This window comes from Hemicordylus capensis, chromosome 5 (assembly GCF_027244095.1).
Source record: "Hemicordylus capensis ecotype Gifberg chromosome 5, rHemCap1.1.pri, whole genome shotgun sequence".
Lineage (NCBI taxonomy): Eukaryota > Metazoa > Chordata > Lepidosauria > Squamata > Cordylidae > Hemicordylus > Hemicordylus capensis.
Genome location: NC_069661.1, coordinates 176,369,395 through 176,394,311, shown reverse-complemented (window position 1 = coordinate 176,394,311; position 24,917 = coordinate 176,369,395). Strand labels below are relative to the sequence as shown.

Sequence of the window (24,917 nt, the reverse complement as noted above, 5' to 3'; positions counted from 1 at the left end):
GGAGCCTGAACCCTTCCCCAAAGAAGGCAGAAGCCCAGTGAGCAGAACTGGGCTAATGGGGTCTCAGCGTTCACAATTAACATGAGCGTAGTGATGCAGCTCCAGCCAGCTTGGAGCCCTGCCCTGGTCAAGTATTTTGATATTATTCATAGCTGCGCTACAACCAGTGTTTTCACCAAAGGGCAGTGTTGGAATCGGGGCTATGGTGGGACTAGTAGCATAAGCATCTGCAGATTATGGCGCCTACTTGCCCAATGCAGAGGGAGCATGTGGATAGTGGGCACATTATCTCTAGGACTCCAGGGGACAGTGCCCCTCCTGCTGCACCCCCACAGCAGGTTCAACCCCTGTTATGTTGGGAGTTTAGCAGTGGGAGACACTGGGTCTCCCCTGCAGGTACTGCCATGAGTGTGATTTCTGCAGGGACAAGCAACCCGACGCACATTGCTTCAGAAGTTGGGGATTCCGGGGGCAGGGGATTAAGGATCTTGGTCCAGGTGAGTGGGGCGGAGCCAATCCCCAAGTTGCTGAAAAAGGGGCCTAGTCCTGTCCATGTCCAGGATCTTCAGGAATTACTCACAGCCTACCCTTGTAGGGTTGCTGCTGAGTATCTCCTAAAGGGGTTTGAGGAGGATTTTCAGATCCAATGGGAACTCCCAGAAGTTCACTTTGAGGTGAGCAATTTGAGGTCAGTCCAGTGGATGGAACTGATTGTCTTCCAGAAGATACAAAAGGAAGTTCCAACGGGGAGGGTGCTGGGCCCATTTGAGGCCTTGCCATTCCTCAACCTTTGTGTTTTACCATCGGCAGTGGTGCCTAAGAAGGTGCTGGGGGAATACAGGTTGATTCATCACCTTTCTTTTCCAAAGGGCTCTTCGGTAAATGATGGTCTTCCAGCGGAGCTCTGCTCCGTGAAGTATATCTCATTTTATCAAGTAATACGGGTGGTGCGCCATTGTGGGCCAGGCGCCCTCCTGGCTAAGTGCAATATAGAGTCAGCTTTCTGGCTCTTGCCAGTACACACACCCTTCCCCAGCAACATTTTTGTCTATTGGGTTTGCATTTGGGGGCTTGTACTATATTGATAGGGCCTTGCCTATGGGCTGCTCTGTATCATGCATTTAGTACCATGCTAGAATGGGCGGTTCACAGGCAGGGGAGGGTACAGCACAACTACACATTTTTAGATGACTTTCTTTTTGTGGGCCCCGGGTGATTCTGGCCAATACACTCACCTACCGAGAGTATTTATAGCCTTGTGCAAGGACTTGGGCGTGTCACTGGCTCATGGGAAGACTGAGGGTCTTGTGACTAGATTAACGTTTGAGGGGATTAAACTGGACACCTTGGCAGGCTTCTCCCAGCTGCCAGTGGACAAGCTTGTTAAGGGCTAAGCTTCATGAGTGCCTTGTTGCCAAGAAGGTTACTCTCAGGAAAATTTAATCCTTGCTAGTGCAAAGATTTAAACTTCGCATGCAAGGTCATTGCTCCCAGTAGGGCATTTCTGTAGTGTCTCTGTGAAACAATGGTGGGTTTACATGAGCCTCATCACAGGCTCCAGGTTACTGCACAGATGAAGGTGGACCTGGAAATATGGGCCTCCTTTTTGGAAGCCTTCAGTGGGGTTTCATTTTGGCATGCTGAGTACTTTCTTGAGGTTGAGCTCCAGGTGCATTTGGATGCATCTGGGGGTGTTGGCTTTGGTGTCTATTTCAAGAGACGCTGGTGTGCAGTCGCCTGGCCTGAGGACTGGGTGGGAAAGAGTCCGACCAGAGACCTGGAGTTGTTGGGGTTTTTTTCAATTGTGGTGGCTGAGCACCTGTGGAGGGACACTTTCACATATTCCACAGTGCACTTTTGGCATGATAACTAGGCTGCCATGCAGGTTATCAACACCCAGACATCCAGGTCTCAGAGAATCGTGTTCCTAGTATGGGTTTCTGTACTACAATGTGTGCGAAGCAATATTCTGTTTCTTGCCAGGCATGTTGCAGAATGGCATTGTGGATGTGCTCTCTTGTTTAAGGGAGGAGCTTTTTCACCAGCTGGTCCCAGTTGCAACATGGAACCAGACAAGATGCTTCTTGGGTTCTGGAGCCTTGATGCATAGAGGTGCACAGGGCGATGTGGGTGTTGCTGGCCCCCAAGTACTAGGGCGGCCTACATTAGAAAGTTCAGGGCATTCCAGGTTTTAAGGGCCCAGGTAGGTTTAGTCGAGGCCTAACCAGCACTTCTGGCCCACCTGATGCAGTATTTGGTGCAGCTGAGGTCCACTGGACTGTCAGTTAATATGCTGGCCAGGCAATTGGCAGCCATCACCTTCTACTGTAAGGCATAAGGATGGGCAGACATGTCACAGAACCTTAGGGTACAGAAGATGGTAGAGGGTTGGTTCCATGAATGTCCCCCTCACCCGGACTCATGTTGCCCTTTCACACATAACATCCTGGAATCATTGCTTGGCATCTTTCCTTCAGTATGAAGCTACCCCTTTGAGATGGCTCCCCCTTTGAGTGCTGCCTCATTGGTAGCCTTTTTTGATGTCTTCAGAGCAGCTAAGCTTTTTACCAGGAAGAGGTGGGGCCCTCACTGCCTTGTGGTGCAATGGGTGGATCTGGCACTCTATGCTCACTATGTCACCTTATTTCTGTGTTTTTCTAAGACCGACCAGCAAAGCCAGGGGCAGCTGGAGACCTTGCAGGGGGCCCCTGGGTCTGATTTGTGCCCGTTACGAGCTTTGGAATACTACATGTCCAAGGGTGGGCTGTCGTAGGGGTGCCTATTTAGTCACTTGGACGGGTCCCCCTGATGCAGTACTGGTTTCAGTCAGGGTCAGGGTCAGTGCTGAGGATACTGGAGGGTCCCAGCCAAAGTCATTCCCCTTCACTAATTTCAAATTGGGGCTCCATCCATGGCAGCCAGGTCAGATTACCCTGCAGAGGGAATCAAGCGCATTGGGCATTGGAGGTCGTAGGTCTACAAATGTTATGTACCCAAATGATGTTTTGGTGCTGATTGGTGTTTCTCTTTAGCATGGCATTAGCTTTGATGGCAGTGCGCCATGATGCTGATTGTGGGATATTAATTGTGTACTGGGCCAACAAGTGAGCTCAAAACTCCAGTTGTGGAACGCAGCTTGTCTTGGGCCATCTGGCTGTCATCTCCTTGATCGACAGGAGGGGTATGCTTTGTGGTCAGCTCCTTCCGGCTGTGGGAGAGTATATGGAGTGGAATCTGTCTCTAGAAATCATTGTGATACATCTAAGGATAAATTATGGGATGCAAGTGAGGGATGGTCATCTTCTGTCAAGCATGTAGGGACATGGAAGTGCTGAGGGATTGGATCCCCAGCGTCCTTATATTATAGTCTGATCTGCTCCAGCACAGGGTTTGTAGTGGGGCTCAGAATCTGGGAAAGGTTGACAGAGCCCAGGAAAAGATTAACCATGCCCTGGGCAGGTTTATTTGGGCTCAGGGAGGGGGTTTCATCCCCCACTCTGCTATCCAATTTTCCCTCCCAGAACCATTTCAGAGTGTTGGGGTTCACTTGACCCCTGTGGGTTATTATCTGTTCTTAGATTACTTGTGAGGTGGACTGGTGATTATGCTTAGTGGTGGTGGGTGATGGAAGGAGCCAAGCTAGGCTGGCCCTTGCTTTGGCAGGTAAAGTGCCATATTCAGGGGTAAAGTATGGTTGGTGAACACCTTAAGGCACGCGTTGAGCATAAGGAATGGTCTTTGACAGTCCCTAGATGCTGTATGGCTCAGGGAGCGGTGGCTTGGCCTTCCTCTAACCTGCTGGGGCGGGGGGCAACAGCCTTAAAGGGCTATATAGTTTGAGGGAGGTAACCTTTTAAGCAGGAGCCTTGACAGTAGATCAGCAAAGACGGATGATGCTGTCTGGAGCCAAGATGTGTTGCTCTGGGAACAAGCAGATCTGCGCTAAAGGCAGCCAGTCCATAGCAACTATACTCTAGGGGTGGAGCACCCATCCTCTCCACCCGTTATATTATCTTGTTGAATTCAATAAAGTTGTGGCCACTTCTTGCCTCATGTCATCATTGGGTCTGGGTGCAATTGGGGTTGTTTGAATTCAAAATGAGCCTTCAGTTGTCATCTTCAAAAATTGTGAACTTTTAACAACCTGAGTGAAAATACATTTGCATCCTGGTCATCAATACTCTCAACCATTCTGAGCTGTTTTGATCCCTTCCCTCAAAATTTACTTTGTAAGGACCTAGAAGACCTAGCAATGCAAGTACTACAGTTCTCAGAGATCTTTCATTGGGAACTGGTTGGTAAGGGATTCTAGGTTAAGGAAGCTGTCCCCCTCCCGCCCCCCATCGCTGCTGCAACAATGAAAGTTTTGAGGAAAGAGGATTGGGTACTTGCATGGCAGGGGCAACTCTCTGCATAAACATCTGAAGATAGTAAAGGGTGGCAGTGAAGCATTTGCAATGGGCTGGGTCTTTCTGAGATTTCAGGGGAATTTGGGGGAAAGTCTGAACTTCTTTCAAAACTTCTTCCAGAAATAACTAGACTGAAATGATATCAGAGGAAATGAGATCTGTGAAGGAGGTTCACCCCTCGCTAAGATATAGTGCTACAGTCTCCTGACATTTCAGCCTCATGGTTGCATTTCAGCTACAATAAAATATGGAGATGCTCTTGCATCTCGTCTACTATGGTCCTTAATATTGCTAAACAAACATTTGTACAGCAAAGCTAAAACTTTCAAATATAGCAACAGCAAAACACATGTCTGTGGTGGTCCTCCCTGAGACCTGCTTTGCTTTACTTAATAGCAAACATTACTCGGTGGCCCACATTCCATGCACTAGGTCATGACCAACCAACCACTAAGCTATCATTGCACTGTATAATATTAATTTTGGGGAAAATGCAGCTAAACAGTGTGTGTAGAAGAAAATAAAGGTTGTTGGCTGAAATCCAAGATATGCATGCAGTATTTGTATGTACACTGTGGATTTTCTGCTTGGTTTTTTTGCAGCCCTTTAAGCTCCCATAATCTGCTCCTGGGGGTTGAGGGGCCATCCAAAACATTATGCTGCTGCAATGCAGCATGGGGAAGTGTGACTGGGGAGAAAACTGGGGGAACCCTTCATGCACACACAGATGTGCTTGCCACTCCTGCACAGCGATGTTCGGATCCCACCATTCTTTTATTAAGATGTTCTTTAAATAAAACAAACAAAAAATCAGTCAAAATAATTGAAAATGCATTCAACAAGACAGATACAATACGTCCTGTTCTTGTCAAATGTAGTCTACGTGGTCCAGAACGTAGGACCTGGTCACAGAATTACTTATAAAATATCAACAACTCTCCATCCACTTCCATAAAATCTGCATCACAGTCAGGTTACTGATACAGTCATCATATCTTCATATGCATAACAGACTTGACAACAGGCTTGGTGCTAAGCCATTCTATGTCTCATAATTCCTAAGGCCAGGTTCATATGTAATGCCAAACTGGAATTTAACAGGGCAGAGGGTTGGAACTGCAGTACGAGTATGTCCAAACGCACAAAACAATGGTTTCAGGCCAAAAGTTACCCCTGGTTTGCCTCAAGAAATTCCAATTTGAAACTTCAGTTTGCACAAAGGTTCACTGCCAAAACCTGAAGTTTGCCTGCTGAGATGTTATGTCCAAATCTGAATACCACCATAACCACAGTTTCATGCCAATTTCCAAACCACAACCAGAGAGACAGCTGTGTAGACCCACCCATGGATGTGGCTGCCCCATTCCTTTGGCACTTCTCACTGGCTACCTCTTAGAGAACCAGCTCCGTCCCTCCTGTCAGCTATTCTGCTATGGAGTTGCCAAGCAGCAGGGATGCCACAATGCTCCATTGCAGCCTTGCCATCATCTCAATGTCCCAACTCTGTTCCTTACTCCCCGCAGCTGGAAAGCAGGAGGAAAAGGAGGAAAAGGGCAGGCACTAAGTTCTTCATTCCCCAATAAGGAAGCAACAGAGGTATATGCCCACAAGCACAGACACTCCAGGTGGCAACATAAGGAGGGCAGTGGCAACAAAAACATCATAACTCCAGTTGGGGAGCACAGGGCAGGGGGTATGCCTGGGGCAAGCTCCAAAAGACACAGCAGGCAGGGATTCTTGAGCAGCCACATTCTATTTTTTTCACATAAAGGTCGGGGAAGGTCCAGCCCCTTCCCCTTGGGTGTTATTGGTCCCTCGGCTTGCTCATGAGAATAGCCATCTGGGAAGAAAAAGAAGAGGGTACTCTGAAATGTCCTTGTGGCATAACCGTACTCTGGAGGACCACTCTCTCACAAGAGTGGCAGACCTAGAGGACTCAATATCAAGCCTGGACATTCTATGCAGGAAAGCTGCAGAGATGGGTACTTGGGCAACAGCCTGTGCACCCACACAGAGATATTCAATCTTGTGTGTGGCCCTAAACAGTGACCACTCTGTCCTGGGGCCGCTGGAAGCCAGGGCTCCCCTCTGCTGCTAATCCATATGCCGGGAGATCTGTATACAGAGCAGCGCCTTGCTGGTCCTGGGAATTTTGAAGGGGTGCAAAGGAACATCAAGGAACCCAGTATCTTCATCGTCCAAACACATGGGCATGCCCTGACACATAATGCCCTCATGACAAGGATAGCCAACATGAGCAGGGCATCCCCACTCTGGGTGGGAAACAAATGAAGCCGGGGGGTGTTGTGTTAAGAAGCTGCCACAAGCAGGGATTGTGGAGCTACCAAGTTCTGTTTTTTCCCACAGAAAGGTTGGGGAAGCCAGGCCCAGCCCTTTCCTCAGGAGAGAGGATGTTTGCTCTCTAGGCTTGCTCATAAGCAAGGCCAGTTACCAGAATCAGTAGTGACCCTGCCTTGGGAGAGAGCACTACAACTGTGAAGACAGATTGACCACTTGCTCATGAGAGTGACAGGCCATGGGGACACCCCCACAAAACTCATGGGAAGAACCATCAGAGGGGAGGAGAAAGAATTACCGAGCACATTCAGTCATACAAGGTGCTGGTTATAACCTATAAAGCCCTAAACGGATTGGGCCCTGGGTATTTAAGAGAACGTCTTCTTCGACATGAACCCCACTGCCTATTGAGATCATCAGGAGAGGTCCGTCTGCAGCTGCCACCGGCTTGTCTGGTGGCTACTCAGGGATGGGCCTTTTCAGTTGCTACCCCAATGCTTTGGAATGTGCTCCCTGCTGAAATAAGAGCTTTCCCATCTGACAATTTTAAAAACTTCTTTAAAGACACATTTGTTCACCCAGGCTTTTAATTAAATACCATTTTAATAGTTTTAACTTCATTTTAAAATATTGTTTTAAAGTTTTAAATTCTTATAATGTTTTAACTTTTTGTTAAAACCAATGTTGTTAAAACTTTTTGTTTTGTGTTTGTTCATTTTGTTTTCTTAAAACATTTTGTCAAAACCAATTTTGTTAAAACCAATATTTTAATTTGTCATTTATTTGGTTTTTTTAACTAAGGTTTTAACTTTTTCTTTTTGTTGTAAACCACCCAGAGATGTAAGTTTGGGGCAGTATAAAAATGTGTTAAATAAATAAATAAATAAACGAATGAATGAATGAATGAATGAATGAATGAATGAATGATGCCTGCTGGCAAAACATCCCCTTGTCCCGTGGACAGTTCCCTCACAAGGATGTCAAGCCACTGGGGCTCTAAATAAAGCCATGTAGCTACGTGGAGGGAAGGCATGGGGAAGTGTATCCTGGAGACTGCTTTCCTTGTCTTGGCAACTGCTGCCAAATAGCTGTCAGAGCGTACTGCCAGCCAGCCCAGTTGCCCATGTGGACATGTGCACCCTTGCCCCCAAAGGGTGACCCTGCTGTCCTGGGGCAGTTGGAAACCAGAGTTCCCCTCTCCCATGAATCCACATGCCCACAGATCTACATACGGAAGCACAACGGACCAAACCCAGGAAATTTGAATGGGTTTAAAGATCCATCTATGAACCCTGTGTTTCCCCCATCAGTGCAACTACTGGGGGGGGGGCGGTTTCCTCATGGCCAGGTCTAAAGGGCAGACCCAAGTAGATATTGTGGAGCTGCTAAGTTATATTTTTCAATCTGAAAGGAAGTGGAGCCCAGCCCCTTCCCCTTAGGAGGTTGGCTAGATTTACTCTGGAGCAGGGCCAGTCTCTGGGGTTAGTAGTGCCCCAGTATGTGGGAAGTACACTTCTGCTGTTAAGATAGGGCCACACAACTGAGGTGCACTGCTCAGTCATGAGAGTGAAAGGCCATGGGGACAGCCCCTTCCAGCTCATGAAAAGAACAATCAGAGGGGAGGGGAGAGAATTGCCAAGCAAATTCAGTCATGATGCCTGATGGCAAAACATCCCCTTCTCCCAGCAATTGCACCCTCACAGGAGTGACAGGCCACTGGGGCTCTATATCAAGCAAGATTGTTGTGTGGAGGGAAGCTGTGGGGAGAGGTACCCCAGGGATTGTGTTCCTTGACATAGAGAATGCCGAATAGCTCTCACAGCACACTCGCTGCCAGCCCATCCACCTATGTGGACATGTGCACCCTTGCCCATGCCCTGAAATAGTGACCCCGCTGTACTGGAGTAATTTTAAAATGGGGGGGACTCCCATGATTCCCTGCACCAGATCTGCATATGACTCAATGCCGGATTGGGACCTTGAATTCTGAATTGGTTTAAAGTAGGGATGTGCACATACTGGTTTGGCAGTTCCGGACTGCCGGACTGGCTTGAAGGCCGGATTTCGGGCCGGTTAGGTGGTGGGAGGATGTTACCTTTAAGGAGTTTTCCCTGTGGGCACTGTCTCCAAAACCACTGGGGCGGGGCGGCAGCATTGGATCAGAAATGGCCAGTGCATGTGTATGCACATGCACTGGCCACTTCCGTTCTGATGCTGACCAGGACATCAAGAAGGTAAGCTGCCTCCCCAAGCCAGTGGTTTTGGAGACAGTGCCAGCAAGAGAAATATGGCAGGTGGATGAGCACCCTCTCTTCCCTTAAAGGTAACTCCCCCCACCGCCAAACCAGCTGAGCATCGGTTTATGCACATCCCTAGTTTAAAGGTCCACCCCAGTGTTTCTCCCCTCCCCTCCACACATGGCTGCTCCATAGCACATGGAGTGTCCAGATGTCCTTTGGGTGCATGAAAGTCTCTACAGGGAACAAGAGTGGGGCGGTTTAGGGGGATCTGTTCTAAGAACAAAAGAACAGCCCTGCTTGATGAGTCACAAGGCCCATCTAGTCCAGCATCCTGTTTCACACAGTGGCTCACCAGATTCCTCTGGGAGCCCACAGGCAAGAGATGAGGCATGCCCTCTCTCCTGCTGATGCTCCCCTGCAACTGGTATTGAGAGGCATCGTGCCTCTGAGGCTAGAAGTGACCCTCAGCCACCAGCCTAGTAGCCATTGATAGACATGTCCACCATGAATAAGCCCCTTTTAAAGCCATCCAAGTTGGTGGTCATCACCACGTCTCATGGCAAAGAATTCCATAGATTAGTTATGCGCTGTGTGAAAATGTACTTATTTTCTATCTTTTCCCCCCGATCTTTTTTTTCTGGTAAAAAGTTCTATCTTTTACCATTGAGAACTGAAAACTCCACACAAGCGGGGGGCCTTTGGGTGGGTGGGTGGACTGGCTCAGCTTCATGGACTGAGCTTGCAGTCCATGGATAGGATAGCGCCCTTACAAGGGCATAGCCTTCTCCATAAGACTGGCCCTCTCATGAGAGGGTGAGACTGCTTGACAGCAAGCTGGCCCTCCTTCAACCACATATTCCCTCCTAGGACATCTCCATGTTCTCCTCCCCTCCCTTAGTAACAGTGAAATACCACCACCCCCGCACACCCCCTACCTATAAGGGTGCGGGGTTCTTGGGCGGGGGGGTGCCATCACTTGTGCTGGCATTGCAGGACATTGCAGGGCTTTAAATGCCCTTTCCATGCCAAGGGTAGGCAGAGCACTCTGAAAACACACAATCGCACTTGGCATGCCCCCTTCCAGATTGTGGCCAATCGCATCTGCCCCATTGACGTGGTGAAGCTTTGCCTACAGTCTCACCATGTAGCTTGCTGGGATCTGCCTCAGAGACCAAGCAGCAGGGTCCTCTCCGGGAACTGGAGTTTCGTGGGCTGCACTTTGACAGATGTCTGCGGTGCAATTTGGAGTTACAAATTGAAACTGTAGGTTTGCCTACCAACGGTTTATATGATCCAGGCCTAAGTTTACACAGTTACATATATATTAATTATATATGTAACTAAATATAGAAGATATGCTCATGCGAGGTGGATCATTGTTACATGTGCTTTTAAAAATTATACATTGTTTCATAAGAGCATTAAAAGAGTTCTGCTGGATCAGGTCATCGTCTTTCTAGTCCTGCATCCTGCTTCCCACAGAGCCCAAGTTAATGCTTTTGAAACTGAATCTAATAAACAAAGATGAAGGCATGCTGCCTCCGAATCTGGAGGTAGCATGTAACTATCAAGCCATCAAATGCATTGGTTAATAGTGACCAATAGACTTGTACTCCATGAATTTGTTGAATCACGTTTAAAAACCATTCAAGCTAGTGGCTATCATCACATCTTGTGACTTCAAACTCAACAGATTTATTAAGTGCTTTGTGAAGAAACACTTCCTTTTGTCTGTCCTAAATTTTCTGACAATAAGTTTCATTAAATGACTGTGGTTCTAGGATTGTGTGTATGAAAAAGAAAAACATCTCTCTCCCCACCACCATGCATAATTTTATAATAATCCTCAATCATGTCCCCAATTGGTTGCTTTGTTCTAAACCAAAACATTGTAGCCTTTCTTCATAAGGAAGGTGTTTCAGACCCCAATAATTTCAGACCCTCTTCAGACCCTCTTTTGAGATCCAGAAGTGTACACAGTACTCCAAATGTGGTCACACCATAGATATGCATAAGGAGAGGCATTGCTAGGTACTTAAAAGATCTGGGCCCTAGGCCCACAGCCCCGCTTTCGATAGTTAAATTCAATCATATCCCTCAAGAATAATTACGTATGTTTTAAAGTATCTATTATTATAATACAACACACATGAAAGTAGAGGCAACAGAGAGCTAGGTTTCAAATACTTCCTTTGAAACAAGATGAGCTCTCTCCCACGGTCTGTGTTGGTACTTCCACTGCTATACTTCCTTTCTGGAAGAGGACATGGAGGAGGGGATGTGGCTGACAAGATTCAGGGCTCTGAGCTATTCACTGGGGGCCCATGCCGCACAGACCATTCCCTAATGATGTTTCCCAGACATAAACACCAATATTGGAAACACCTATATGGGAAACACCTATATCGGGCAGCAGCAATATGGGAAGATGCTGAAAGGCATCATCTCATATTGCGTGGGAGATGGCAATGATTAACCATATTCAATGGCAATTTCTCCTGTATGCTACAAACCACAGGGCTCTATGGTCTCCAGTAGTAGACACCGACTCATTTGCTTTTTTCAAGTTACCACACACTGGGCATTAACATGTAAAACGGGAGATATTTTAATTTTTTTCTATCCTTCTTTGGAAGATAAAACATGATGCATCTCTTCTTGTTTCAAAAGAAGTATTCTGCTTTCTTCCAAATGGTATCTGTTCAAAACTGCCCATGCAGAAAAAGAATGCTAGTACTATAAAGCTTTATATACCTAGATAGTATCTGCAAGATTAACCACTTGGCAACTGAACAAGCTGCTTAGACAAACGAAGGACGTCCAAGTTCAGCTGCATCCCACACATTCATAATACAAACAGAATGTCATGAGAGAAGCCTAGCATGCCAGATTATTTTATTTAAATCTATATCTTGCCTTTGTCCAAAGACACAAATCAGTCTATAATACAAAAATTATAAACAATGGCTGACATCCAGACTAAGTTATTCAGTAGTAATACTCAGGAGTGACTTTAAAGGACTATTTAATTTCAAATAGAACCTCCTTCAAATCATTCAATGGTCAAAAAGCCTGCTGGTTTAGGACCAGAGTTTAGGCTATTTCAAACTGACTCAAGCAGGAAGATTGGAACCGATTTCAATCTGACTCAAGGGGAAATTAGAAGCTATGGCTGATGCCTTAACATGTGATCAGTAATGATGTTGTATAATGTTACAATCTGTTCTTGTTTCCAGCTTGCCCTCCATGGACCCACCCTTTTCCTTGCTCTATGAGGCCCAAGTCAAGATGGAGAGGATGGGGTGCCTGGCACCAGCAAAGATGCTTTATGTTGTCCTGTTCCTGTACTGCCTTATGAAGTAGCTGCATTTGTACAAGTTGAAGTATCAGGGAAAGTTCCACACAGAGTGCTATAGTAGTCTAATCAAGAGGTTACAAGAGCATGCATCACCATGACTATGTCCACTTGAATCAGCAATGAATGTAGCTGGTGCACCAGCCCAAACTGGGTGAAAGCCATCCCTAGACCAGAACTGCATCCAGGAACAAGGCTGGGTCCAGGATTAGTCCCAAGCAGGACTGTTCTTAGAGAGCCCTGGCAGGGTGTGAAACCTGGATCAAATCAGCAGTGTGGGGTCCCCTTCTAGCTGCTTTTAATGAGGATTAAAAGAGTGGGGCCCATGGCGGTCGCCCTGCTTGCCCTGCCCTAAGGACAGCCCTGGTCCCAAGCTACACGTTGGACGGGGTCTCACAATCCATGAGACCCGGTTTGGGGTGGTGAGCAGGAAGAGTGGGCTAAGCCTGCTCTCCTCGCTTAGGAGCAGGGAGGGAGCCCTGGGTGGCCGGATCGGCTGCCCACACAATTGCTGGCTCTGAGATGGAGTCAGCGGGGGCTGGGGAGCTCGGGGGCCGCACAGCCCCTGGAAGCCTCAGTATGCCCTGCGCGAGTGCACAGGGCATACTGGGGAGGCCCCCGGAGCTTGGAAGCAGCTTTTCGCCTCCCCTCTGGGGGTCTACTTGTGAGTAGGCGTGGTGCGAAGCCACACTGTGGCTACTCACGATTAAAAAAACCAAGTCTGCGGAGCACTCGCTCCGCAAACCTGGTTTTGGGGCAGGGGTTCTTGAGCAGTTTACCCGCTCCAGAACCACCAGACTTGCAGCCGAGCCCAGTGGTTCTGACGATCTGCAAAAATCAGGCTAGGCTCTCCTAGCCCGATTTTTGCAGATCGTGGGAATAGCCCCTTATTCTTTCAAGGGCTGTGTAACCCTGGTTAGAAAGGGTTGATGAACCTTTGCCAAATCAGTAGGTCTCCTAACCAGGAGAACCTCTGTCCTGTCTGGATTGTTCAAGAAAATATTGAAAGGAAAACCAGGAGCTATCAGCAATCCATCCGGATCCATAAACCTCCTGCACTGGACCATTCGAATAGTTCCTCCACCCTTAGAGCTGGTTATTATTATTAAAAATTCATTAAAATATCTTATATATGTATATTTATATATAAGTTATCAAAGTGATTTACACAGGAAAATAAATATGATGGTTGCCAGCAACAGCCACTGAAAAAACAGAGGTTGGATAGGGAGAGTTGCTCTCCTCTGCTAAACAGAGTCAACAGTTTAAAAGGTGCCCCTTTGTACGTTAGGGGCATCTGAGAGCCTAAACCATATCGGATCCAGGTGGATGCAGATACAAACATGAGTGGGCTAAATATAAACTGAGACACCCCCCATGGTTGCCCTTGTGGCAGCCTTGAAATCTTGGCCTGCTCCAGCAGCAACTGCTGTGGTATATACACTGAAATTACTACTTTTACGCCATTCCCATTATCATACGCATAAAGTCAGAAAGACTGTTGGGCTGCAGAGAGATTGGTACACCAACAACATCTCAGATTATTGTGGGATTTTTCACGTAGATTCCCATGGTGAAAAGCCGGAGACTCAACATGCCATCTGCATGTGCTATATTTTGCAAACACAAACATCCTAAAAAAGCAAAATATTACACAGTAAATGTAATGTATTGGCTAACTATATTCTAAAAGAATTCAAGATCGTCCTATCTGGGAGTAGGTGGGGATTAGCAGTGTTTCTTTTCTGGCTGATGTTGAAAAGTTTCAATTTCTCTGAAGCAGGCATTTGCTAAGAGTCAACACACTCACAAACAAAAAAGATACCTGAGGAGATTAGCTTGAACACCCATAAAATCTAGGACAGACTCAATAACCTTCAAAGATCAGTTGATACCATGAATACTAAACTGGTCAACCATGAGAAATGCTTTGATGAAGCCAAAAACCAATTTAGGTTCTTTAGAGGACAATTCATTACAGTACAGTGACTTTTATGTGACTTTCTTCTCACAAACATGTTTATCCTTTCTAGCAAAGACTGAAATGTATAATTGGAAGGTGGCTCTCAAAGAGCAAATTTTGTAAATGGAAGTACTAAAGGTTTAACTCCGGGAGTTCAGCCAGTTTTGGTAGTATACAAAAATCAAAAGAAGATGAGAAAAAATAAAGAGATTTAAATATTCAGTGCAAGATTAGTGGAATTTAAATGCAACCAGAGGTATTTGGGGAAAACTCTTAAGTATGGAGATATTAATAAATATATTAAATACAATTGCTATAAAATCCCAAAGAAAATAATACTACCAATTATTAACTAACAGATCAAGCAAAGCTGAATTGACTAACACTGTGTTCTGTCCCATCATGCCCAGGCACCCCTTTTTAAACAAAGAAAATATAACAGTGCTTACTTCACACCATAACCATAATCATAGTGTCTTCATAACCAAAACATTTTGTGCTAAATGGAATGGGTAAGGTATGCAGAAATTAACACATATCTCAACAGAAATCCTTCCACCAAAAGTAAATGATAATAAGGCTATTCTCACAACCGATAGGGTGAACGGGTGAAGGCAGGCATGAACTCACCTCTCCCCTCCCCACCCCGGCCCCAGTCAATGGTTGATTCACTTTTGGGCGCACCACTATGCAGATCAAGGCAGCATGGATCGCTGGAGGCTGGGACAAATGAGTCCGAGGCAGGAATCCCAAAATGCAACAGATGAAGAGCACATGGGGAGGGGGTTCCCCCAGGAGTCGAACACTCTAGGCACCGACTCTGTCTATGCTTAGGACTAGCATACACAACCCTGACTACTTAAATGTTGGGCTACCTGCAAGGGCAGCCCAGGATTGGACTTGATCCCAGTGGCTGGGCCTCCCTAGCCTGGGTTTGGCTGCTCGTACGCATAGCCTTAGTATCCAACTTGAGCTAAAGTACCATCTCAGTCATTAACCCACTTTGTCTACAGAGGCACGGTGGGCAATGAAAGATACAATTAATTGTATATGTAATTTTTAAGCGGCAAGTTAATATTTTTAATCACAAGTGGCACAGAAATTGCATTGTAAGGTTTTCTCAAGTTTTATGAACAAGGTTCTCTCTAAGCCCACCAATTTTGTCTTGGAAAAACAAGCCAACTTGACTGTTTGGTATTATCTTTTCTTTCTTAACATTCCTTTTTAAAAAAGCATTTATATAGTCCTTTTGATTCCTCCAAGTGCTTAATATGTATTATCTTGAAATCTTTACAACAACCTTGTAAGGTGAGTAAATATTATTTGCACCATATTGCAGCCAGGGAGCTGACAGGGTGTGGTTTGCCTAAAGCTATCTAGTTCAGAGATGTCAAATTGAGGCCTTCCAACTGTTGTTGGCCTACAACTCCCATCATCCCCAGTCACAGTGGCTAGTAGCCAGGGATGATGGGAGTTGTAGGTCAATAACAGCTGGAGGACCACAGTTTGACATCCCAATTTGGTGCACTCATGGCAGAGGTCAGATTCAAACCAGGGAGCTCAGTTGTATTTCAGTCTCTTAGCCACTATATCCTTAGCCAGCTCTCTTGCTTGGAGTTTAGTTACTTAGATCCTGCTAAAATCCACTGAAAATTGGAAGATATTCTCCTGTTCTTCCTGTCACAAGTGCCTCCATATAAATGGTGTTTGCACATGCGCAGACACCATCTGTGAGGTCAGCTTGGTGTTGCTGACCACGGAAAAGGCGACTGCGCATGTGCAGATGCCATTTATGTGCCAACGCCACTTGTGAGCTGCTGGGAGAAGCCCTGCAGCCGTATGGTATGGTGTTTGATACCAACAGCGCCATGGTGGAGGACAGAGGAGGAGTGATAGATGGTAAGATAAGACCTGCCTTCCTCCTTTTAAAACACCCGCTTGTACCCCGCCGAAACAATTCAGCTGGATCAGCTCGAAGCATTTCATCGCCTCAAATTAGAGGCGCCAAAATATTTCATGCACATCCCTACTTTCAAAGTGGGGATTCTCTTTATAGAAGCAGGGAAGAGCAACTGGTCCTGTTGAATACCAGCAAAGCATACCACTTCTGTCTGTTCTGGTGTCTACTGTTGTATTTCTTCTTAGATTGTAAGAGCCTTTGGGGGACGAGAATCTTCTTCTCTGTTTCTTCTATATAAACCACTTTTATTTTGTTGGAAAGTGGTGTATAAATAAGAGTAGTAGTAATGGTATGATGATAGACTTGATGAAATATACTCTTAAGACCTGTTTGGAAATTATGTAAGTGGAATGATGTAAGTGGAAAAACAACTACAGTTTTCCCAAGAGCCCAGCCCCTCCTGCAACCTGTGCTAAGAAACTCTGCCCTCCCACTCCCCAGGATCACACCATTTGTCTGAAGAAATCACTGCTATCCTTGTTGAGAGGTTCTTCCTGTCATTAGAAAGGTGTAGTGTAGAACCTGTCTCTTCAGACAAATGCTATAGTCTTGGAGAGCTGGGGTGGGATAAAGAACTTGTCAGCATAAGGGTGGGGCTTACAGGGGTACTCTCACAGACACTATACGTGGACACAGCATCCACATGTAGAATGTCTGAACGGGGCTTTAATATAAGTTCCAAGCAGTCTAAATGGGAGGTAGAATCATTTGTTTCTCTCCCGCTTAGACTTGCAGTGCCTCACAGCACATTCACTTAATAAACGTGACTCATAACCTGAAAATGAAATAAAGGAACGAGACCACAAGAAAAACAAAGACAAATGGATAACATGCCATTGTAGGCCAAGAGAACAAAAGCTATTTGTTTTCTGCATATGTCCAAAAACAGTGAAGTAAAAATCACTCTAGCACAAAACGCAAGCTGTTGAATGATGATGATGAAATGGTACTAGCACAAAAGGCCTGCAATTTCATCTTTGTCCTCCTCAGACAGTACAGCAATATTACACAGTAATTCTAACTTGTCTGTTTTGCAAGCTGCTTTGTCACTGTGTGTCTAGTAGTGGAGTATTAACTACGAACATAGAATAAATTTTAAAGGCTACTTGTCGGGATGTCCCGGTCCTGACTGAGGGCACTTCCCCCACACCTCCTGATTGGAACCTTACCTCATCGGCAGCAGAAGCTGCCAGCTGGCTAATCAGAGGGGTTGGGGGGGCTGACTACACGGCAGCTGTAACATGCTACACAGGCGGCATGTTGAAAGTGCCAGTTGAGAGGAGACAGAGAAAGGGGCAGAGAAGAGAGAGCAATACAAAAGAGAGAGCACACTCTATAGACAAGAGACGGAATGACAGACAGAGAGAGAAGGCAACAGCGGGTGAACGGCAGATGGAAATGGTGAGAGACTAGAGCAGGGCTGCTCAAATTTGGCCCTCATGCAGATCTGGGCCTACAACTCCCATAATCCCTGGCTATTGGGAGTTGTAGTCCAAAAACAGCTGGGGGGGGCAAGGTTGAGCAGGCCTGGATTAGAGGAAGGACGGGCATAACAGGTGGAGAAGAGCTAGGCAAGAAAGGATTAGGGGTGTACACAGAACCAGCTGGCCCAGTTTGGTTCAGGTGCAAACTGCACCCGAACCAGACAAGCCCAGTTCAGTCCGGCACCCCCCTAAACGCCCCCATTTCGGTCCAGTCCAGAGGGTATTTTGTGGGGTTTTTTAATTTACAACTCCCCTGTAGCCACTTCATGGGGCTTCCTAAACCTTTGCAAAGGTTCCCCCTCCCCCTGCTGCAGTCCTCCCCAGGCTGATTTTTGCCCCTTTAGGGCTTGCAAAAATTGGCACAACAGCCATTTTGGAGGCTGCCACACATGCTCAAATGACCTCTGCAAGGCCTGGCAAGGCCCAGGGCCTTGCAGGGACCACTTGAGCATGTGCGGTGGACTTTTTAAAAATTATTTTTTTAAAAAAATGGCCACCAAAAACAAAATGGCCACCATGCATGCTCAGATGGCCTCTGCAAGGCCCTATGACATGCCAGGCCTCACAGAGACCATTTGAGCATGCGCAGCAGCCATTTTTAAAAATATTTTTTTTAAATGGCTGTTGAATACAAAATAACCACCACACATGCTCAAATGTCCTCTGTGAGGCTCTAGGACATGCCAGGACTCACAGAGGCCATTTGAGCATGTGCAGTGGCCATTTTGTTTTCGGTGGTCTTTTAAAACATTTTTTGAAAAAATGGCCACCACGCATGCTCAAATGGTCCCTGCGAGGCCCTAGGCCTTGCCAGGCTTTGCAGAGGCCATTTGAGCATGTGCAGCAACCTCCAAAATGGCCAGCTTTGTGGGCTGCGGCGGTGACTTCCGGTGGAGAAGGGGAACCTTTGCAGACACACACACCCCGTGGCCTTTAGGAAGCCCCCCGAAGGGGCTACAGATAAAAAAAATATTTTTTTAATTAAAAAAAATTCGCAGACTGGGGAGTGGGGTTCGGTTTGGTCCGGCCAGACTGGAAGAGGAGTTCAGTTCTAACCCGAACCCGAACCCCCGAACCAGTTCACTCATCCCTAGAAAGGGTTTAAAGCATTGCAGGAGGTGGCCAAGGGAGAGAAAAGCCCAGAAGCTGCAGATAAAGCCCAGGCAGCCAAGGTTGAAACCCAAAAGGGGCTAGAGGAAGAACAGGGTGGCAGAACCCCCTCACTTCCCTAATCTGAGGCTTTCTAGGGGGTGGATACAAGAGGGTGACAGCACTATTGTTAGCTGCTGGCTGTTAGCAGCTGGTTGTAATACTTTTCTCCCCCCCCATTCTTAAATTTGTTCGAAATAAAGATTGATTTGACTATTGTTAGTCCAAGCCTCATTAAAATCAATAGAACCTACTCAGCAGCTCAATGTTAGATTTTTAAAGTCTAATTGTTATAAACATCTACTTTTAAAGCAGCATATTCATTTGTAAAGTACTAAGAACTGTTTCAAGAAGACATGTCAGCATGTGGCACCTCTGCACATCGTGACAGACAACAAAGCTCTATAATAAACAAACAAATTCATATGTTGTGAATTAGATAAATACAGAGATGACACAATGAGAACTGCACAAATCATTCAAATGAGTCATTCAAAATTTTCTTTGGGGAAAAAAAAAATCTGAAATCTGCCCCAGCAATCTGAAACTCCCTCTCACTAGAGCCATATTCAGCCCCTACCTCACTCTTCTTCCAATAACAAGAGAAAACCTGGCTCTTCGATCAGGCTTTCATTTAGGATGAGGGCTCTGCTGGACACAGCTGCCTTTCTGTTGCATCACTGTATGTTTAATGTTATTTTACCGATTTGTTTAATTGGTTGGTTTATTTTATGTTGTTTTGTTTTGATATTGATCATTTCTCTGTTTTATATTCCAAGCCACTTTGTGCCATAGTTAATGGAGAGGGGGGGGGGAAACAGAATATGTTTAAATAAATAAATCCCTAAAACATGGATGAAAAAGAATTAATGTCATACTAACAATCTTGAGCGAGCAAAGTGATGGCTAAGCCTCTTAAAATGACGTCAGAGCAGGATTACAGCCATGAAGTGTAAGAGAGCCATGAAGCACACCATCCTGTAGGTGGTGAAAAGGTAAAGTGTGTCATCGAGTCAATGTTGACTCCTGGCGAACACAGAGCCCTGTGGTTGTCTTTGGTAGAACACAGCTTACCATTGCCTCCTCCCGTGTACTATGAGATCATGCCTTTCAGCATCTTCCTATATCGCTGCTGCCCAATATAGGTGTTTCCCATAGTCTGGGAAGCATACCAGCAGGGATTTGAACCAGCAAGCTCTGGCTTCCTAATCAAGTCATGTCCCCACTGTGCCATTAGGTGGCTGGCCGTACAGGGGCCTTTATCAAGTTGTGGAGTGTTAAAGAAGAGGGGACTAGGCCGACAGAAGCAACCTTGCATTATGAAACCATATATGTTTTCATAAGATCCAGAATACATAATATTGCTGCCATTATATATTACTTCTAGTCTACTGCTACATTAAAGAAGGGAAAGGACTCATTCAGGGCCATCTCTTTTCTGCCCTTCTGCCTCAGATTCACTGTCCAAGGATTGCACCAAACGTGCCTGGGTGGCATGCTTCAAAACAGAAGCTCTATCTATGAATTCCTGAGGTCTGAGAGCTGGCTCTGATACTTCATTGATTAGGAATGTTTGGAACCATTTTCTTCTCGGCATGATTTACAGGAGAAGAGAAAATGAGTGCCAGCTAAAGATTGATATGAACATCTGTGGTCTAGAGCCAATCATTTCTGAATCTGGCTCTGAAAATTCTGCAGCCATATTGGCATCTGCAACATTTCCAGTTAATTCATAACAATACTGTACTCCTGAGTCAAAAATATTCACTGTTCATGTTAATGGCCGTGGTTGTCTTCTTTATTTATGGTTGTATCCCAGTTTTAAGAATAGAGTACTAACAGAAACATCTTCACTTCCACAGCAGTTTTGTTCTTACATCTTTTAATTCCTTCACACCAAACTATGTCTTGGAATTGTACCAACATGATGTAAGAAATGGAAGTGTTTATATTGTATATTCTTAAAACTACACACTCCATGATGAATTGTGGGCACAAATGAAAAAGCACAAAGAAAGGTAGACCAAACATGTCTGTCAGAAATGAGTCTTTGGCCCTATTGATGAACCATCAGTGAGAACAGAATCAGACAAAATGAAAATATATACTTAGATTTTTCTAAGGAAATGGTACAGAAATACAATTACTTCTGAAGATAATTGTATTTCCGTACAATTATCTGGGTATGGAAATACAATTACTTCTGCAGATTTTGCACATAATAAATAGAACAGAACCAGCATAATCTGGAAACCATATTAGCAGGGATGAGAAATTGTTGTTCTTTAGCAAAAAAAGCAACCCCCAAACCAAAAGCAAGTTCTGTTAAGAACTAATCTGCCTACTTTCCTTTCATTATAATCTTGATTGATCATTACCAGCCTCACAAGTTAGCCCACTTCAGCCTGAAACATCCACCATCTCTAACTGGGGTGAATCACAATCTATGTCATTGAGCAGCCCCTGTGTGATCCTCCCTACATCTATAGCAAATTTGATTCAAATTGATTAGGCAGTTCACAAGTTAGCCCACTTGCGTCTCAAATGTTTACATGTCTTGAATCGGGGTGGATATGATCATCACAAACTATGCCATAGAGGTGTCCCTATGTATCCCTACAACTGTACACAATTTGGTTTATATTGCTCCAGGCATTGCGAATTTGATTGGGCGGTAGGGCGGAGGGACGACACACGGACACACACACAGACATACAAAGAATGCCAGGCGATCTCATAAGCTTGCTGTCCTTAAGGAAAGTAGACTAAAAAGAAAAAGAAAAAGCCCATTGCAAATGTACGACTATTTCATATCAAATCACTTAGGCTTAGTCTGGCATCAAAAACAAATTTCAGGGAAACCTGACATATTAAGCCATCAGCTGATCCATTCCTACTGTGTGTGATTAAAAGAACTCACACACCTAGCTTTTATCTGCAAGCCTCATCCTAGCATCATACTCTACCAATTTCTAAATACCACATTACAGTTTCCTGAGTGGAGTAGCTAAATAGTCTATTCAGGTATGATCCTCTCATGTTGCTGGAGAAGAAATCAATCCTACCAGGTTCATGTATGCCAGTCAATTTAATTTGTACATTTTGTATTTGCATATGACAACTAGTACCCAATCAACTTCTCTAAGCAGGTCCAATGTTCTAGGTTACATATTCATGTCATTCTTTTATTTATTCATAGTTTTCTGTTTTATATGTCCTGCCATTGGTTTTGCTAATCAAATTGAAAAGAAAATGTGATGTCACAAAAAGTTCCATGCCAAATTTACAAGAACATATCAGATCTCAAGAAGTAGCAGAGAAGTGGAGACTGAATGAATCTTGTGACTATGGCAGAGGCTCTACCATAGTCAGAAGATGGCCTTCAATAAGCCACTCTTTCTCAAACTCAGCATCCCATCTACAACATGGGCATATCATCATGCTTTCCTGCCCTACAGAAGTGTTGCAAAGGCTATAACATAAGCTCTGTGTAAAGCACGTTGAATATTCAAAATCACTATACTACTACTATTTTTTTGTTATTTTTAAATGTTCTAGGTTGCTTTTTTGGCAATATCCTGCAAAATGGCATAATAAAATCATCATCATCATCATCATCATCATCATCATCATCATCTATGTAGTGACTTAAAGACTGAGCTATATATCAATTGCTTTGAATCTCACCTTGTCCTTGCACACAGGTAGCCCTGAGCAAGCGATTCCCTCACCCCTCAGTCCCCCATGATCTACAATACTGGGTTAATATATTTACTCCACTTAAAAGGTTGTTATAAGGATGACAGGACCATGACAGACATGTTCTTTAGCATAACGTGGGCAGTTCTGCACCTCCTGTGCTTCTGTCAACTTCTAAAAGAACAATCTTCTTTTAGACATCTAAAAGAGCATAGGACATCTAAAAGAACAACTGTGCAAAAGTGCTCTGGAGCTAATACTGAACAAACACGCTTGCATGATGCTACAGCCATTATTTCCCAATGGCCATAGCACTGCAAATGTGCTATAGCACAATTAAATGTGTGGATGTTCCAGGAGATCAGTCCACCCACTGATATTTAGTGATTTTTTAAAAACGATTTAAAACCTTTTAAAAAATTCATTAAAAATGAACAGTTTGACTAATCTCCTTGAAAATCCACACATTAAATGCCACCATGTAGGAACTCCATATGACATTCCAGGGCATTGTGCCCAGCCATTTAGGAGGCATTGATATTTTTGAATTCCCCATTGATCCCTAAGGTGAAATTATCCAATGGGCAGGGCTGAGGAAATGCACTTGTCTACTCATCTGCTGATGCCTGACAAGTGAAAAAATCCTAACGGATAATGTACCAATACAGTTTGAGGTCTAGCACCCCCCACCCTCCACGTTCCATTTTGATCTCCTTGGAGTGGCAACACTAAAGGCATCCTCAAGGAATAAGAGCCAAAATAGCCATGATTAGCAGCTACTCCAGCTAATGGGACACTGGAGCAGGCAAAGCATCAGGAGGAGCAGCTGGAGAAAACTCCCCTCTTCAAAGGACGGGGCACAGGTGCTTGCATTCTGAGTTCTTGCATTATTTTTGTGTTGGCTCTGGCAGGCAGCAGTAAGTTTTATATTAAGTCCCTTTTTTCCTGTTTTGGTGGCGGGGGTTGCTACTTCTTTCTCCTTTACTGACTAGCCACCCGGCAGCAGAACAGGCAGGTTGACCCTGGCCAGCAAAAAGGAGTGGCAGCCCGCAGTTTCCAAGGGCATTCGTGAATCCTCTCCTTTGAAATATGTTGGCTTGGCACCCTCAGCCTTGGTGTGTTCACAAAACTTCAGAAGGGCAAAGTGGAGCTAATTGTGGAAAGGCTGAGGCTCGAGAGCACGAGCTCCCTCAGGAACATGTGGGAGGCTGGAGCCCTTTTGAAATTGGATCTGGAGCACAGCACCTCTTTAAACTTCACTCCCATCCCCGCCCAGGAAGCGGGGACAAAAACAATTGTCCTGCAGTCTGCTATTTAGCTTCATGGTCTTCGTTTCTCCCTGACCCTTGCTGCTGCTGCTGCTGCTGGCTGTGAAGAAAAGGCCGAAGGGCAATGCTTTGAGCAGGAGGGGGTTGCTCCATTAGTTGGGACTTTTTTTCTCTGAGGAACTGGAAACATATGCCCAGGCAGGATAGGAGAAACAAGGGAAAGATGTACAGACTAGCCATCCACACACTCACACACCAGTCTGTCCAGTTGCTTTCTCTGGGTTTGTGTTTCTTCCTCCTCCTCCTTTTTTCTTTTTTGCAAGAGTGTCCAAGCTTGAAATGCTTTATGAACAGAGGCGTTCTTAGCCCTGGACCTTGGGGCCCCAGTCTGTGGCCTCAAAGGTCCAGGGGGGCTTCTGGGAGGCCTCCTATTGCCACCTCATGCCTGCTGCGCTGCGTCAAATCACCAAAAATTACCCTAATTGTAGCCGCCAATGTGCACAACCAGGGGTGAGGGTGAGCCAAGCAGGCCTCCCCTTGCCTCGTGGAAGCAGTGGTGAGGAGAGCAGCCATTGGCCTGCACATCTGGCCCAGTGGCCCTTGAAAACTGCAAGGTGTTGAACTGCTCTGGCACGCTGGAGCGCCTCACAGTTTTTCAAGGGCTGCTGGGCCAGTCGTGGGGGGCGGGGGACGCAGCAGCCACTTCTCCCACCACAGGGTGGCAGGGTGGCCTGCTCGGCTCATGCCCCCACCCCATCCCCTGGCAATGAACGTCGGCAGCTAAAATTAGTAAATTTTGGTGGTTCAGTGTGGTAGGTCATGGTGGTGGGTCATGCACGGGGTGGTGACAGGAGCCCCCACAAAAGGCAAGGGGGCCTCACAGCGGGGGGCCCTCATGGTGGGGCTGGTCCAGGCACCCAAAGCTGCACCAGTGTTCATGAAACAGCAGCTGAAAACAACTCCACTATTTTTCATGAAGGAGAGCTCTTTGCGGTCTGTTTCCATTTCCTTACTTTCTTTTTAAGTTGGGCGGGGGGGGAGAGAATGAAGTGCCCAGTGCGTTCATAGTAAGCTCTCTCATAATGACTTCTC

General features: G+C 45.6%; 1 protein-coding gene and 1 long non-coding RNA gene across 10 annotated transcripts in view; one reads left to right on the top strand and one right to left on the bottom strand.

Annotated features, from left to right (window-relative positions):
• Positions 1-24,917, bottom strand: part of IMMP2L (inner mitochondrial membrane peptidase subunit 2) — a 753,382-nt gene that overhangs the window by 191,091 nt on the left and 537,374 nt on the right. The gene's annotated exons all lie outside the window — the stretch shown is intronic.
• On the top strand, positions 17,404-20,638 carry LOC128326123 (uncharacterized). Its single transcript, XR_008307856.1, has 2 exons — positions 17,404-17,626; positions 20,314-20,638. It is a non-coding gene; the product is annotated as an uncharacterized LOC128326123 (long non-coding RNA).